Source organism: Bufo bufo, chromosome 1, assembly GCF_905171765.1.
Source record: "Bufo bufo chromosome 1, aBufBuf1.1, whole genome shotgun sequence".
Classification (NCBI taxonomy): domain Eukaryota; kingdom Metazoa; phylum Chordata; class Amphibia; order Anura; family Bufonidae; genus Bufo; species Bufo bufo.
The window spans coordinates 732,240,024-732,256,346 of record NC_053389.1 but is presented as its reverse complement, the minus strand read 5'-3'; positions in this window follow the sequence as shown (position 1 = coordinate 732,256,346).

Sequence of the window (16,323 nt, the reverse complement as noted above, 5' to 3'; positions counted from 1 at the left end):
TTTTCACAGTTTATTTAGAAGAAATCAGGAAAATACAAAAATGTGCTTTTAAAAGCCTTAGGCCTCTTGCTGATGAACGTTGTGTGCCCGTGGCCGTACTGAGGGTCCGCAATACACGGGCACCGGCCCGTGTGCACTCTTCACTTGAATGGGTCCACAATCAAGGAGATGCGGCACGGAAGCACGGATCATAACCCCACGGAAGCACTACTACGTGGTGTTTATGTACGTGCCTCTCCACTGCAAAAAAATAGAACTTGTTCTATTTTTTTACGGTGTGGATGGATCACGGACCCATTCAAGTTGAATGGGTCTCGATCCGTCCCAGCCACCGCATGGACTTGCACGTGCATTCGGGACCGGATGCACAACATTCATGTGCAAGAGGCCTTATTCACACGTCAGTGTTTTGGTCAGTGATTTCTATCAGGGATTGTGAGCCAAAACCAGTACTGGAGCCTCCACAGACATAATGTATAAGAGAAAGATCTGCACCTGTTCTGTGTTTAGAGCCGCACGTGGTTTTGGCTCAAAATCACTGATGGCAATTACTGACCAAACACTGACCATGTGATTAAGGCCTCATGCACACGGACGTTTTTTTTTAAGGTCCGCAAAAACGGGGTCCCTAGGTCCGTGATCCGTGACCGTTTTTTCGTCCATGGGTCTTCCTTGATTTTTGGAGTATCCACGGCCAGGCGTTTTGGTGTCCGCCTGGCCGTGCGGAGCCAAACGGATCTGTCCTGAATTACAATGCTAGTCAATGGGGACGGATCCGTTTGACGCTGACACAATATGGTGCAATTGCAAACGGATCCGTCCCCCATTGACTTTCAATGTAAAGTCAGGAGTCTCTTTTATACCATTGGATCTGAGTTTTCTCCAATCCGATGGTATATTTTAACTTGAAGCGTCCCCATCACCATGGGAACGCCTCTATGTTAGAATATACCATCGGATTTGAGTTAGATCTTGAAACTCAGATCCGACAGTATATTCTAACACAGAGGCATTCCTATGGTGATGGGGACGCTTCAGGTTAGAATATACTAAAAGAACTGTGTACATGACTGCCCTCTGCTGCCTGGCAGGTGCTGCCAGGCAGCAGGGAGCAGACCCCCTCCCCTGTATTTAACTCATTGGTGGCCAGTGCGGCCGGCCCTCCTCCCTCCCCTGTAGTTAACACATTGGTGGCCAGTGCGGCCAGTGCGGCCGCCCCCCCTCCCTCCCCTGTAGTACTGTAGATTCATTGGTGGCAAGTGGGCCACCCCTCCCTCCCCTCCTAATTAAAATCTCCCCCCTATCATTGGTGGCAGCGGAGAGTACCGATCGGAGTCCCAGTTTAATCGCTAGGGCTCCGATCGGTAACCATGGCAACCAGGACGCTACTGCAGTCCTGGTTGCCATGGTTACTTAGCAATTTTTAGAAGCATTATACTTACCTGCGAGCTGCGATGTCTGTGACCGGCCGGGCGCTCCTCCTACTGGTAAGTGAAAGGTCTTTGCGGCGCATTGCTTATAGCACAGACCTGTCACTTACCAGTAGGAGGAGCGCCCGGCCGGTCACAGACATCGCAGCTCGCAGGTAAGTATAATGCTTCAAAAAATTGCTAAGTAACCATGGTAACCAGGACTGCAGCAGCGTCCTGGTTGCCATGGTTACCGATCGGAGCCCCAGCGATTAAACTGGGACTCAGATCGGTACTCTCCGCTGCCACCAATGATAGGGGGGAGATTTTAATGAGGGGGGGCCCACTGGCCACCAATGAATCTACAGTACTACAGGGGAGGGAGGGGGGGCCGGCCACACTGGCCACCAATGTGTTAACTACAAGGGAGAGAGGGGGGGCCGGCCGCACTGGCCACCAATGTGTTAACTACAGGGGAGGGAGGGGGGGCCGGCCGCACTGGCCACCAATGTGTTAAATAGAAGGGAGGGAGGGGGGGCCACACACTGGCCAACAATGAATTTAAAACTGGGGAGGGAGGGGGGCGTGCCCCCTCCTGCCTGGCAGCACATGATCTCTTACAGGGGGCTATGATCCGCACAATTAACCCCTTAGGTGCAGCACCTGAGGGGTTAATTGTGCGGATCACAGCCCCCTGTAAGAGATCGGGTGCTGCCAGGCAGCAGGGGGCAGTCATGTACACAGTTCAAAGTATATTCTTACTAGAAGCGTCCCCATCACTATGGGAACGCCTCTGTGTTAGAATATAGTGTCGGATCTGAGTTTTCACGAAGTGAAAACTCAGCTCTGAAAAAGCTTTTATGCAGACAGATCTGCGGATCCGTCTGTGTGAAAGTAGCCTACGGCCACGGACCATGGACGCGGATGCCAATCTTGTGTGCATCCGTGTTTTTTCACGGACCCATTGACTTGAATGGGTCCGTGAACCGTTGTCCGTCAAAAAAATAGGAAAGGTCATATTTTTTTGACGGACAGGAAACACGGATCACGGATGCGGCAGCAAAACGGTGCATTTTCCGATTTTTCCACGGACCCATTGAAAGTCAATGGGTCCGCGAAAAAAAAAGGAAAATGGCACAATGGCCACGGATGCACACAACGGTCGTGTGCATGAGGCCTAAGGCATAAGGTGTACATTGCATATGATTCAAACAGGCATAAAATATTTTTGAATGGGATCATCAGTAATTTTCTGAAAGCTGCGTGACATTTTAAATTAAAAGTAGTATGCAATCTATAAACAGAATAACAGAATAAAGTGGTCTTAAAAGGCAGAAAATACTCAAAACCCCATATGCTGTTGTGCATTTCTAACAGCAAATTCTGCACATGTGATCCGTTGCTAAAATCCCCAGCAAAAATGCATACAATGGAGGATGCCGGCAGTGGACCACATGTACCACAAAGACATCCTACACAGGATAGCCAAATGTGCGGATGTGATTGGCTATATAAAACAGAAATTTACAGAAAATGGTGCACTACAATGGTAAATGCAATTGACAATATATGGCTAAACCCTCACGCTGGTATTAAAATAAGACTTTCACCAATATATTCTTATATCAAGAACATACTGGAGCCCGCACCCCCGACAAGGTCTCTCAAAGTGGCATGGGACCTAACACTAACCTACCTATGCCGTATGGCCAATTACAGATAGGGGCAGGGGAATCTAGTTATTTTTTACATTAGTAAAAAATTTTTTTACAACTGCTATAGTTTATTTCTTATACCTAATAGTAAGCAAAGATTAACAATGAACATACAAAACCATGTTCTTCTATTCAGAACTGTAAAATAGCCTCTGTTCATGATGACATCATGGGTTGTCTTTACAGGACTGAATAAGATTTGGCAGAAGCACAGCTTGAACATAGCGCAAAGACCAAGGATGTACGTATATAGTTCTCGTGCGTCATGTGAATTTATGTTATAGCTAGACCACTCAATTGTGTGATGTATAGCCAGAGTAAAAATGGGAAGAAAGGGATGCTGGCCCATCTGTTTTAGGCTGCATTGGAGTGAGGTAGACTCATCCCAGCAGTAATATGGCTTGCTGTTGACTACGCATCTTTAACTTCAGGGAAATTGTTCCTATCTCTTTCTTTATCAGAATTAACATTTTCTTTTTCAAGATTTGCTACACTGAACAAAACTATAAACCCAACACTTTCGGTTTTGCTCCCATTTTGCATGAGCTGAACTCAAAGATCTGAAACATTCTCTGCATACACAAAAGACCCATTACTCTCAAATATTGTTCACAAATCTGTCTAAATCTGTGTAAGTGAGCACTTCTCCTTTGCCGAGATAATCCATCCCACCTCACAGGTGTGGCATATCAAGGTGCTGATTTGACAACATGAATATTGCACAGGTGTGCCTTAGACTGCACACAATAAAAGGCCACTCTGAAATGTGCACCGTTTTGCCTTACTGGGGGGAGTCAGAAAACCAGTCAGTATCTGGTGTGGCCACCATTTGCCTCAAGCAGTGCAATACATCTCCGTCGCATAGAGTTGATCAGGTTGTTGATTGTGGCCTGTGGAATGTTGGTCCACTCCTCTTCAATAGCTGTGCGAAGTTGCAGAATATTGTCAGGAACTGGAACACGCTGTCGTATGCGCCAATCCAGAACATCCCAAACATGCTCAATGGGTGACATGTCCAGTATGCTGGCCCTGCAAGAACTGGGATGTTTTTAGCTTCCAGGAATTGTGTACAGATCCTTGCAATATGGGGCCGTGCATTATCATGCTGCAACATGAGGTGATGGTCGTGGATGAATGGCACAACCAAGGGCCTCAGGATCTCGTCACGGTATCTCTGTGCATCCAAAATGCCATCAATAAAATGCACCTGTGTTTGTTGTCCATAACATACGCCTGTCACTCGATCGACAACGTTGACATCAGCAACCCGCTCACCCACACAACGCCACACACGCTGTCTGTCATCTGCCATGAACAGTGAAAACCAGGACTCATCCGTGAACAGCAGGGGCGTACATAAAAAACATTGGGCCCCATAGCAAGAATCAGAATTAGGCCCCCTAACTCCACCCATTACCCACCCCTGGCTCCTCCCCTGCCACGCCCATTTGCTAATAAATAAAGAAATACAATGTATAAATATCCTTTTGAAACCGTTACGGATAAATATTTTTTTTTTTATTAGAGGGAACCGCATTCCTCTGCCTTCACTCACAGGTGCCGCGATCAACATTGATTGTGGCACCTGAGGGGTTAAATGATGGGGGCAGTGCACTGTCCAGACACATTACATCATATGTGACTAATATCAGCTTCTCCTCTTATAACGCTCCAGTGCTGATATAACCTCCAGAGACATTACATCATATGTGACCAATATCAGCCGCTCCTCTTATAACACTCCAGTGCTGATATAACCTCCAGAGACATTACATCATATGTGACCAATATCAGCCGCTCCTCTTATAACGCTCCAGTGCTGATATAACCTCCAGAGACATTACATCACATGTGACTGATATCAGCCGCTCCTCTTATAACGCTCCAGTGCCTCCAGAGACATTACATCATACATGGATGATGAGGGCTGGGAAAAATGGGAAAATTTGAAATGCCACTGATGGGGGAGGGGGAAGTCACTGGGAGACATAACTTCTTAGTTCTGCATGAAGTATAGGTGAGATAGTCAGTGGGCAGAGGTCTGTGAGGGGCTGGAACAACAGGGACACAAGATGTGCAGGGGCAGCAGTTTCAGGACTCTAACTTCCCTCCCACAGTAACTTACCCCATTGCTGCTGTGTAGGAGGACCAGCGAGGGACTGAACATTATACTGGAGGCACAGTGACACAGGAGGTCAGAAGGTGCAGCGTCTCCATCGTCTCCTGCTGCTGCCTCGGCTCCTCTGGCTCCGCCCCCTCCTCACACATGAAGGAATATCACACTGCAGAGAGGGGGGGGGCTGTCTGTGGGGTCGACGAAGTTTACTTTGGAGAAAGGAACAAACCCTGCAAGGTACTGTGCTGTCCCTTTCACCAAAGTAAAACTAACTGCAGTCCAGCAGCAGAGAACAGCGGGTGGTGGTAGCTAGGAGCTGACCCTTGCTTCCTTGCAGGCAGGCCGCCCTGACAGTATAGTAACTGCCCTGCTAGTGGCCCTGGCTGCACTGACACTTCATACAGTATGATAGAGAGGATGGGTCGGCAGTGTTATCAGTGTGTGATATCGCTACCTGCCTGCCCTATCATAGTGAGAGCAGGGCCGGCAGTCTGATCAGATAGGGATGGAATGCCCGGCGATAATAAATATATAACTGCACAGCAGACATAGGGGGCGGGGCCTTCCATGCACTCCGGGCCCCCCCTCTCACGGGCCCCATAGCAGCCACGTGGTCTGCCTATATTGGTGCTACGCCACTGGTAAACAGAACGCCTCTCCAACATGCCAGACACCATCGAATGTGAGCATTTGCCCACTCAAGTCGGTTACGACAACGAACTGCAGTCAGGTCCAGACCCCGATGAGGACGACGAGCATGCAGATGAGCTACCCTGAGATGGTTTCTGACAGTTTGTGCAGAAATTCTTTGGTTATGCAAACCGATTGTTGCTGCAGCTGTCCAGGTGGCTGGTCTGCTGTTGTGAGGCCGGTTAGATGTACTGCCAAATTCTCTAAAACACCTTTGGTAGAGAAATGAACATTCATTGTACGGGCAACAGCTCTGGTAGACATTCCTGCAGTCAGCATGCTAATTGCACACTCCCTCAAACGTTGCAACATCTTTGGCATCGTGCTATGTGATCAAACTGCACATTTCAGAGTGGCCTTTTATTGTGGGTAGTCTAAGGCACACCTGTGCAATATTCATGCTGTCTAATCAGCACCTTGATATGCCACACCTGTCAGGTGGGATGAATTATCTCGGCAAAAATAAAGAGCTCACTAACAGATTTAGACAATTTGTGAACAATATTTGAGAGTAATGGGTCTTTTGTGTTTGTAGAAAATGTTTCAGATCTTTGAGTTCAGCTCATGCAAAATGGGAGCAAAACCGAAAGTGTTGCGTTTATATTTTTGTTCAGTGTAAATAAAAGTATAGGGAAGATGCCCCCACCCATTAATTATGAGTGTGTGGACATCTTCATGAAAATGGTGACAAATGATCTTGAGAAACTAGAGGGGATGTCTCCCCGCCATTTTAATCTGTCTCGAGCGGAGATGTCAGCACTTACTGCCCTTGAGAAGGATAAGTCTATCATCATTAAATCATCCGACAAGGGTGGTAACTTGGTCATCCTTGATCATGTAGCTTACCAGACCATGTGTCTAGACCTCTTGAAAGACAGGGAGGGGTATAAAGTACTACCTATGAAGGAACTCCGGGAGTTTGTCGGGTCCCTTAACAGCAACAACGTAGGTTTGCGGTTTACCTTCGAGTTCGACCTGTACTCAATTCCCTTCCTTGATGTACGGATAACCAGGGAAGGAGAAAAACTTATTGCAAATATGTATAGGAAGGACACCGCAACCAACTCGCTGCTTCATTGGGAGAGCCATCACCCGACACCGCTTAAACGTGGTATACCGAGGGGCCAATACTTGAGGACCCGGAGAAACTGTTCTGAGGGTGAAGCGTTCTGCACTGAGGCCAAGAAGTTACAGACGAGATTCAGGGAGAGGGGTTATCCCCAAACGGTCCTTGGGGGCGCGTTCCAGAATGCCTTAGGTAGGGAACGTACTGAACTTCTCGTCCCCAAACCCAAGGTACAGAATGGACAACAACCGATACGCCTGATATCTATGTTTGACTGTGCAAACACGGAGGTAATGTCAGTCTTGAAAAGATACTGGCCTATTCTCCACATGGACTCTGACCTTAGGGATGTACTCACTAAGCAGCCTAGTGTCACCTATAGGCGGGGGAGGAGCTTAAGAGACCGTCTTGTCCACAGCCATTACACTACACCAAGTGGAGTGGGGACTTGGCTGGACCGCAAGCCTTGCGGCATGTTCAAGTGTGGCTCCTGTAAAGCCTGTGCCTTTATCTCTACTGCAAAATCAATCATTTGCTCAGTCACTGGTCAAGCCTACCAAATTAGGGATTTTTATAACTGTAGGAGCAAGGGTGCGGTATACTGTATATATGCCAGTGCCCTTGTCCTATGGATTATATAGGCAAAACCATTAGGGAGGTCAGGCGTCGGATTTGTGAACATGTGAACGACGTGGTTAAGAAAAAGATCACACACGTCGCGTCACATGTGATTGACGTCCACGGTGGTGACCACAGTTGTCTGAGATTTTCGGTCCTTGAGACCATCCCATTGTCACCTAGGGGTGGAGACTGGGACCGTAAAATCCTCCAGAAAGAGTGTGTCTGGCCCCGCTTATAAACCTATGGATGTTGCTGCCAGGCCCGTGGGGCCGCCTCCTATGACACAGCATCTGATGCACTGTGAATGGGACGGCTAACAGACCGGATGTGACGCGATTATGCGTTCCATGGGACCGGATGTGGCCGCTCTATGCGTTCCACAGGGTGTAGGCGGCGCACTGAGGCTCTAACAGAGGTTCCTTGGACGGAAGTGACGTCATCCTTCACTGCAGGGACCGGTGATAATCACTGTATGCGGCTCACGGACCGGTAATGACGCCGATTGTGGCGTCTGTCTTCCGGATGTGACCCGCCTGACGTGCTAATCGGCGCCAATTTCAAACAGCTGGTAAGGGGGTATATAGGGAAATGAGTGAGAGTGTGAATGGTAGGAGGAACAGGACGTTACTGGGACGCAGCCTAAATGTAGGTAAGGATCATCTACTGGGAGCTGGTTATTGAACATCCTGGCATGTAATGTGCCTCACACTATATGTAAAAATTCTCTGCTTACAGCTTCTTGGGTGAAGTGCTGGCCCCTATCTTATTGGGCCCTTTAGCCTCCTGACTGCCTAGGACACTAAGTAAGTGCTGAGATGCAGGAGTTTTATGATATATCTTATACGTAGCACCCAAATTTATAATGTTTTTATTTTCCACAGGTGGGATTTATCAATTGGTCCCATGGTCCTATGCCCATTATCGTCTGCGTCTCTGGTCCTGTGTCCTCCACTATATCTTAAGTATATCTGATTTATCTTGTCATTTATGACGGTTGTACTCTTGACCGTGAATGCCCCCTGATGAACCTAGTAATAGGGGAAACGCGTAGGGGTTTATGTGAACCAGCCTGGGAACGCATCGGTTGATGCCCTTGTGCTTGGTTCTTTCATAGGTGACACGTATCCCGTTCACCTATCTATATGTATAGTCTGGTCTGAACGTATTTACTGGTGTCCATGTGGGTAATTATTTTACCTTGGACGCAGAGTATCACCCGTCAGCTCTTGGGGAGCTTTTTGGTAACTGTTTATTGCTGGAGAGGAGGGTAAACGCAGGGCAGTCAGCCCAGGCACGAGGACAGGGAGTCTCCACCCTCAGGGGACGTCCCTGGGCTGAGGATTCAGTCAGGGTGAGTGTAGGGACAGTTTAGTTACACCTACTGCTCCTCTTAGCTGCCTTGTGTTTACTCACCACCTTACCACTGTATCTATGTTAGGCTTCCAGGAGCAGTTTTTATTTTTCATTATCGCTGTTTGTCTCACTATTTTTCACTGGTGAACCACCACAGTGGTATTATTTTATAAGATTAAAGTAAAAGTTATGTTTTAAAGGGATCAATACTGCTGGACACTTTTTGATTCTATGATCCTTTTTCATTAATTGACATTGATTTAGCTGGACATTTAAATAAAAGTATAGGGAATATTTTTAGATCGGCATTGGACATGCCAGTCTTAATCTCTCTCCTGCTTGCTTTAGATGCAACACAATTATTAAGAGGCGCATTTCACTTAATATTTGTGGTGCAGCTATGGTGGTCCATGTGCCAAAGCGGAGATCTACATGAGCATAGGAGCGGGTATAGGTCTCCACTATAATCTATGCCAACCCATCACTGCTAATTACTTTGAAAAGCAGTGAGCGACGACAGTAGCATATACCACACTTTGCACCTTTTTGCACCACTTTTATGGCACAGAGGTGCTATTAAATTCCCACCTCAGTGTTTGTTATTTTTGCATTTGAGATTGTTTGAAAAATGATGTGGACACCAGGGACTGAGAGCTATATTGATTCTATGGAGGATGAAAATGAAGGATGAAATGGCTTGGACTCTCTACAGTTTATGACTGTGACACAATAGATGCAATTCTGTTGGCTACAAAGCAGGAGGACAAGAAACATTTTAGAAATTACACCAGAATGGTCCAAGTATCAAAAGAATAAAAACCTACACGGATGCATATTTGAGATAAAACTACAGCTCAAAGATGGACGCCAACAACAGAGGACTCCTGTGGTAATCTAATGAAAGCAGGGTCCTAAGTATAGACCACATCATTTCTGGCTATGCAGAAACTCCCTCACAAGTGAGTTGATCCACTGTTACACACTCGTCCAGTCTCCAGTACTGTGCAAGTCTCAGCCGTGCAGACTCTTTTGCATATTCCCTTTTCAGAAGCTCCATCATGGCTCGCCTTCTCAGTGCTCAAGGAGGACATCACAAGGAGGACACGATTAGTGAGTGTTAGTATTCTTTGTTAAAGTGGTTTTCCCAGTAAAAAACTATTATCTATTCACAGGATAGGCAATAGACGTATGAACATTGTGGCCCCTAGTAATCAGTAGAAGGAGCATATTGTGCTGTGATTGGCTGTGTCCATAATAAACCCTATATGTAGCAACCGCATACATGCATGACCACTCCATTAAATCAACCTCCCACTGTCATAATATGATGAAGAGGTATAGGGGCAGGTCTAATAAGTGGTGGGTCTCCAGCCTGAGGATAGGTAGCAGTGGGTCCTTTTGAATTGGGTGCTATTGCATATATACAGCATATTGCATATTCACCCATGTTACAGCTAACAACTGTAGAGATGAGCAAATTTCCCCAAATTTGCTTCAGGTTCGAGTTGGTTTGGTCCAAATTTGGTCGGAATCGAAAGTGCCACAATTGCTCTGAAAACTCATGTATAACAACACTCTGAGATCTAGGGCTGTATCCAACCCTTTTCAAGACCAGCATAAGTAATGCCAATGTGACAATGTCATATATAGCTATGGGTGAACGGATGGTCGCCAGTGGAACAAACAGTCAGATTAATAACACACTACATTGTCCCTTTTTGGGGGAAGATGCCTTCTTAAACTGTAAAATAGAAACTGCCATTCAGTGCAATTTTTTGCAGGATGAATCGCAATAAAATCAAATCCCTAAAATTTAGAGTTGTTGGAAAACAAAGTTTTGGGGAAATACGCAACCATTTCATTCTCTCATCTCTAAGCCATAAGCATAGAATACAGTCTGCTGAATTTTGCATAAACAATAACTCCAAACTTCAATGGTGGTATTTTTCAAGCCTATTAAAAAAATTAGACATGGCTTTTTTTGTGCATTTGTTTGTGATGAAATACTTTTAAGAAGTCAATGAATTACAAAGATGTGTATAACGCTTTCATTTTTTTGATAGTACTAGTTCATTTTGCCCTTCAAAAAATCTCTTTTGTTTCCATTCATCACTTTACAGCGCGGTGTCCGATGTTTATTATACCACTATTTTTCGGTTATTAAATGCAAGGTGAACATGGTGGCACTTTATAAGAGCGTTAAACTGTAATGGATGAGATGTAAATATCCTCCATGATAGACAATATAGCGCTGAAGACACCGTGCTCCCATAATGATCTCTTGGCTACTCTCCGTGTTCAGTTCTTACCTATAATTTTTTCATGTTACAGTCTCGTTCTGCAAACAAAAACCCATTATAATTATGTATTTTGCCATTTTATATGCTCATTATATGAAAAAAAAAAGATGACAAGTTGGAGCAAGGACTACAAATGCAGTGGCCTCGGCAGGGGAGCCTCTTAGCAAGGGAATGTTAGATGAAGCTATAATCAGTGTGTGGAATAGGACACTCACTGCTCCATGTTAATAGCTACAGAATAGCCTGTTCTGCATGTCACTGCCAGCCACTTAAATGCCATTTGTGCTGTCTCTCCCTCGAATACAAGATTTAAATGGGCAGGCAGAGTCTTATACAGACTGCAGATTACATGTAACTTGGGAGGAAGGAAAGGTGCAGAGGTTATCATTTAAAGGGGATGTACAGTGAAAATAACCTTTTGATATTTCATAGTTATGCATTATATGAGCAGATGCCAGTGGTGAAGTCTGTGATCCTGGCCTGCCACATGATTTTGGAGAAAATAAACCCCTAATGACACTCTACCCGTCATTACCTTTTATCAATGCAAATGCTCAGTTCTTGGACAGATGAGATACTGTGCTGCTCTGTTAGGACATAACTATTAAAAATTGATGCAAAAAACACAAAAATTATTTTTTGGAAAAACGTATCAGATCTGTATTGAACATGAATAAGAAGAACTGAAGTGCCTCATTCAATGGAACTATAGAATTTCAAAGCAAAATAGTACAGAATTCCTGATGTCATGCTCTAGCATAAAAACAACTTTACAAGTCTCCAAAAGTCTCTGTGATCACGACCTGCATTCAAATATCCACTACAGTGGGCATTATTATTATTATTATTGGGGAATATAGACTGCACTATTTACTGGGGGAATTATGAGGGGCATTACTTATGAGGGGCCTTTTTACTGGGGGAATTATGAGGGGCCTTTTTACTGGGGGAATTATGAGGGGCATTACTATTACTAAAGGCACTGTCAGGGACATTATTAATATCGGTAGCACAACCAGGGCATTATTATTGCTGGCCTGGGGCCACTATAAGGGGACATTTTAACTACTAAGATACTATAGGGGGCACACTCACTGTACCATTTGGAACCGAAGCAGTGTTCGGGAAATGTTATTTTTTTACAGTATAAATCAATTTCTGAAGTTATTAAGTAAACACTTAGGCTCATCGGAGCCAATACATTCTAATACTCTACGGAGCGCTTGCTCCATACAGTATTTAAACAAAGTTTTATGCGCAACGACTTCGGATGTTTCATCTGAAGTCGATTCGCTCATCCCTATTCTGGATCTTTGGGCAGGCTCCATGGCCACAACTAGAGATGAGCGAATCAAAGTTGACGAAATGGAATTCGAATTTCCGGAAAAATTAGATTCGCACCGAATCTGAATTTCCTCACGCTTCGTGGTAACTTATACCCTTTTTTTCTAAAATGGCTGCTGCACATGTTAGGACATGGAGCAAAGAACTCTGGGAACGAGGGATCACCCATAATGCCATGCATGCAGCCAATCAGCAGCCAGCCCTGTGATGTCACAGCCCTATAAAGAGCCTCAGCCATATTGGATTCAGCCATTTTCCAGTGTACTTAGTGCAGGGAGAGACGTCCGCAGGCGCTAGGGACAGTGGTAGGAAAGACTTGAAAACTTTTATTTTGCTCAATAGAAGTTCAGGGAAAGATCATAAGACGTGTAGGGAAATGATAGGGAGGAATTATTCCACACTATTAAAGGAGAACAGGGTCCAATAGGGGAGTGTACAGCCTGGGTAATAGGAGCAATCCTATTACACCTTGCTGCACTTACTGGAGATCAAAATTGCCATTATACTGCTGCTTTCAGTTTGCAATAGATGATACCTTTGTAATTCCGGCAAATTAACAGGGTGTATTACTAGGAAATATGAATATGTATATGTCTTATTAGCCCTTGTGCCGTACAGTTTTATATTCTAAAGCTTTTTTGGGCGTTCAGCTGTGCAGTTATATGTTTTAAAGCTTTTTTGGCCGTTCAGTGGTGCAGTTATATGTTCTAAAGCTTTTTTGGTGTGTATTAGTGGCAAAAAAAATATTATTTCCCATTGTGTGGGGAAGTGAGAAAATGACAGCCCTTTTTGGCGTGTATTAGTGGCAAAAAAAAGTGTTATTTGCCGTTCAGCGGTACAGTTATATGTTCGAAAGCCTTTTTTCTGTGTATCAGTGGAAAAAAAGTTCTTATTAGCTGTTGTGGGGTGACGTGATAAAATGACAGCCCTTTTTGGCATGTATTAGTGGCAAAAAAAAATTTTGTTTTTGCCGTTCAGAGTTATATGTTCTAAAGCCTTTTTTGGCGTGTTCGTGGGGGATAAAAGGGCTTATTAGCCATTGTGTGGTGAAGTGAGAAAATCGCAGCCCTTTTTGGCGTGTATTAGTGGCAAAAAAAAGTGTTATTTGCCGTTCAGCGGTGCAGTTATATGTTCGAAAGCCTTTTTGCTGTGTATTAGTGGAAAAAAAGTTCTTATTAGCTGTTGTGGGGTGACGTGATAAAATTACAGCCCTTTTTGGCATGTATTAGTGGCAAAAAAAAAAAAATTTTTGCCGTTCAGAGTTATATGTTCTAAAGCCTTTTTTGGCGTGTTCGTGGGGGATAAAAGGGCTTATTAGCCGTTGTGTGGTGAAGTGAGAAAATCGCAGCCCTTTTTTGGCGTGTATTAGTGGCAAAAAAAAAAGTATTATTTGCGCCATTCTGCGGTGCAGTTATATGTTCTAAAACCTTTTTTGGCGTGTATTAGTGGCAAAAAAAGGGCTTATTAGCTGTTGTGTGGTGAAGTGAGAAAATTACAGCCCTTTTCGGCGTGTATTAGTGGCGAAAAAAAAAGTATTATTTGCCGTTCTTCGGTGCAGTTATATGTTCTAAAGCCTTTTTTGTTGTGTATTAGTGGCAAAAAAAAAGTATTACAGTATTTGCCGTTTTATGTTGAAGTGACAAAATTATAGCCTTTTTTGGGGTGTATCGATTTCCTTATTATTTACTTATTTGATCTAACAATCAGATCTAACATTCATGACAGATAGAGAAGTGACAGGCCCTGCACAGGGGAGGGGCAGAGGCCTAAATGTTTCTGGCGCAGGCACAGGTCGCAGCAGAGTAAGGGGACATGGCAGCATGGGTCATTTCCAGAGGCCTGAGCTCCCAGTGTCAGCTAGTGATCGTGACTTGACCAGCAACCCAACTGTTCTTGAATGGTTGACTTGGTCATCCACTTCATCCCAAGTGCCATCAGACACTCACAGACAAGAGTTAGTGTGTTCGTCAGACACAACCCTGAGTTGGCATGGCTCGGGAGCAGGCCCTGTGCCCTCACCTGTCCTCAACCTGCCTCTGTCCTTTTCTGTTCCCTCAGCTAAAGAAGTATATGCTGTGGGCTCAGCTCCACTATACAGCGAGGACAAGCTACTAGAGGAAAGTCAGCAGCTACTGCCTAGCCAAGAGTCTGGTAGGCGGGCAAGTAATGATGAGGAGAGTGGCGATGGAGCTGGTATTGTGAGCGGTCAGGCTCCTAGCTCAGAGACTGTTGAGGAGAACATTAGTGACGTGCAGACAGTACTCAAATATGATGTAGCTGATCGCAATTGGGAGCCGAGTGATAAAGGGGCTTCATCATCATCGGGAGAAGAGGATGGGAGCTTGCGCGTGAGGCAGCGGCAGAGCCAGCAAGTCGGTAGAGTGGCCGTGAGTCAGCAGGGTGGCAGCAGTGGGAGGTCGGAAGCCAAACATGCCCGGGGTAGACCACCGCTTCGCAGGAGCCTACCGGCCCGGAAAGTAGTGGAGCAGGAGTTCACGGAGGCAGCGGCGGTAGCAGTCAGTCAGTGTGGAGTGTTGGGGGTAAAATCACCTACTCAGCGGTGTGGCAGTTTTTTTTAAGCCGTCGGACAAAGTGAACACTGCCATTTGCCGAATCTGCGGCCCTGCGTCAACATATGCAGCATCACCATGAAGTGACCTGGGAGAGCCATGGCTCCGATGTGGTGCTCCAGCCTGCCACAGCAACTGCTGCATTACCTAGTGGTATGCACCCGATTTCAGGCAGCCAAGGCTCCCCCACCTCAGCCTAAGGGAGCTGTCTGTCCTTCCCATCATCTACCGGTCCTGATGCTCCTGCTACTCGCCCTTCTACTCCTCATCAGTCATTTCGCCAGCAATCGATCACCAAAGCGATTGCCAAGAGACAACAGTATGCATGGGTTAAATGGAGTAGCTCACTTCTGATTGTGGATGGTACGGTGCTGCTAGCTCAAATTGAGGACACCCTGCCTCAATTAGTAAAATGGGTAAATAGAAAGCAGTATAAGCGAGCACTCTTACTATGGCATCAATTCAATAAATGTATTAGTTGTAAATAAAATGCAATGGCGCATAAAATACAATCACATATGTGTTAAAGCATAAAATACATAATAAAAATAACTTATAAAATTCCCTACATGTGGTCGGCCGACCCTCAATGCAGGCAAGTATACAGAAACCGCAATATGGGTGTGTAGCAATACCAGCAGTATAAGATGTTTCAATAGCAGCAACAATATTTCTCAAGGTACCTGTAAATAGTGGTCTATTGACATAACATACAGTAGTGCAAAGTGCAATCAATCATTCATAAAGTGCCTTCAAGATATAGTAGGACAGATGTCCAAACAAAAAAGTCTGTATTCAGGATTGTGACCTGTTAAATATTTGGTGGATATAGTACTTGTAATATATAGTGCTTCCAAAATAATAGTGAAATTCTGTGCAATGCGGCACCTGATAATAAGCTGCGCATATAATAATGCTGGAATAGTTATAATTTCATTCAGTATCTCTTGAAAATAATCGCTTGGAAAAATCGTCCCAGTCAATGTTTCATCCAGGTAATCGAATGTTACACTGCTCCCAGTATAATCGTGAGTCGAATATAACACTGGTAAATTATATATAAATGCTTTATGGCCTCTTGTTGGATGGCACACTTACATGAGAAAATTTAAGTCATCAGCTCCGCTCTTTCTTTGTAA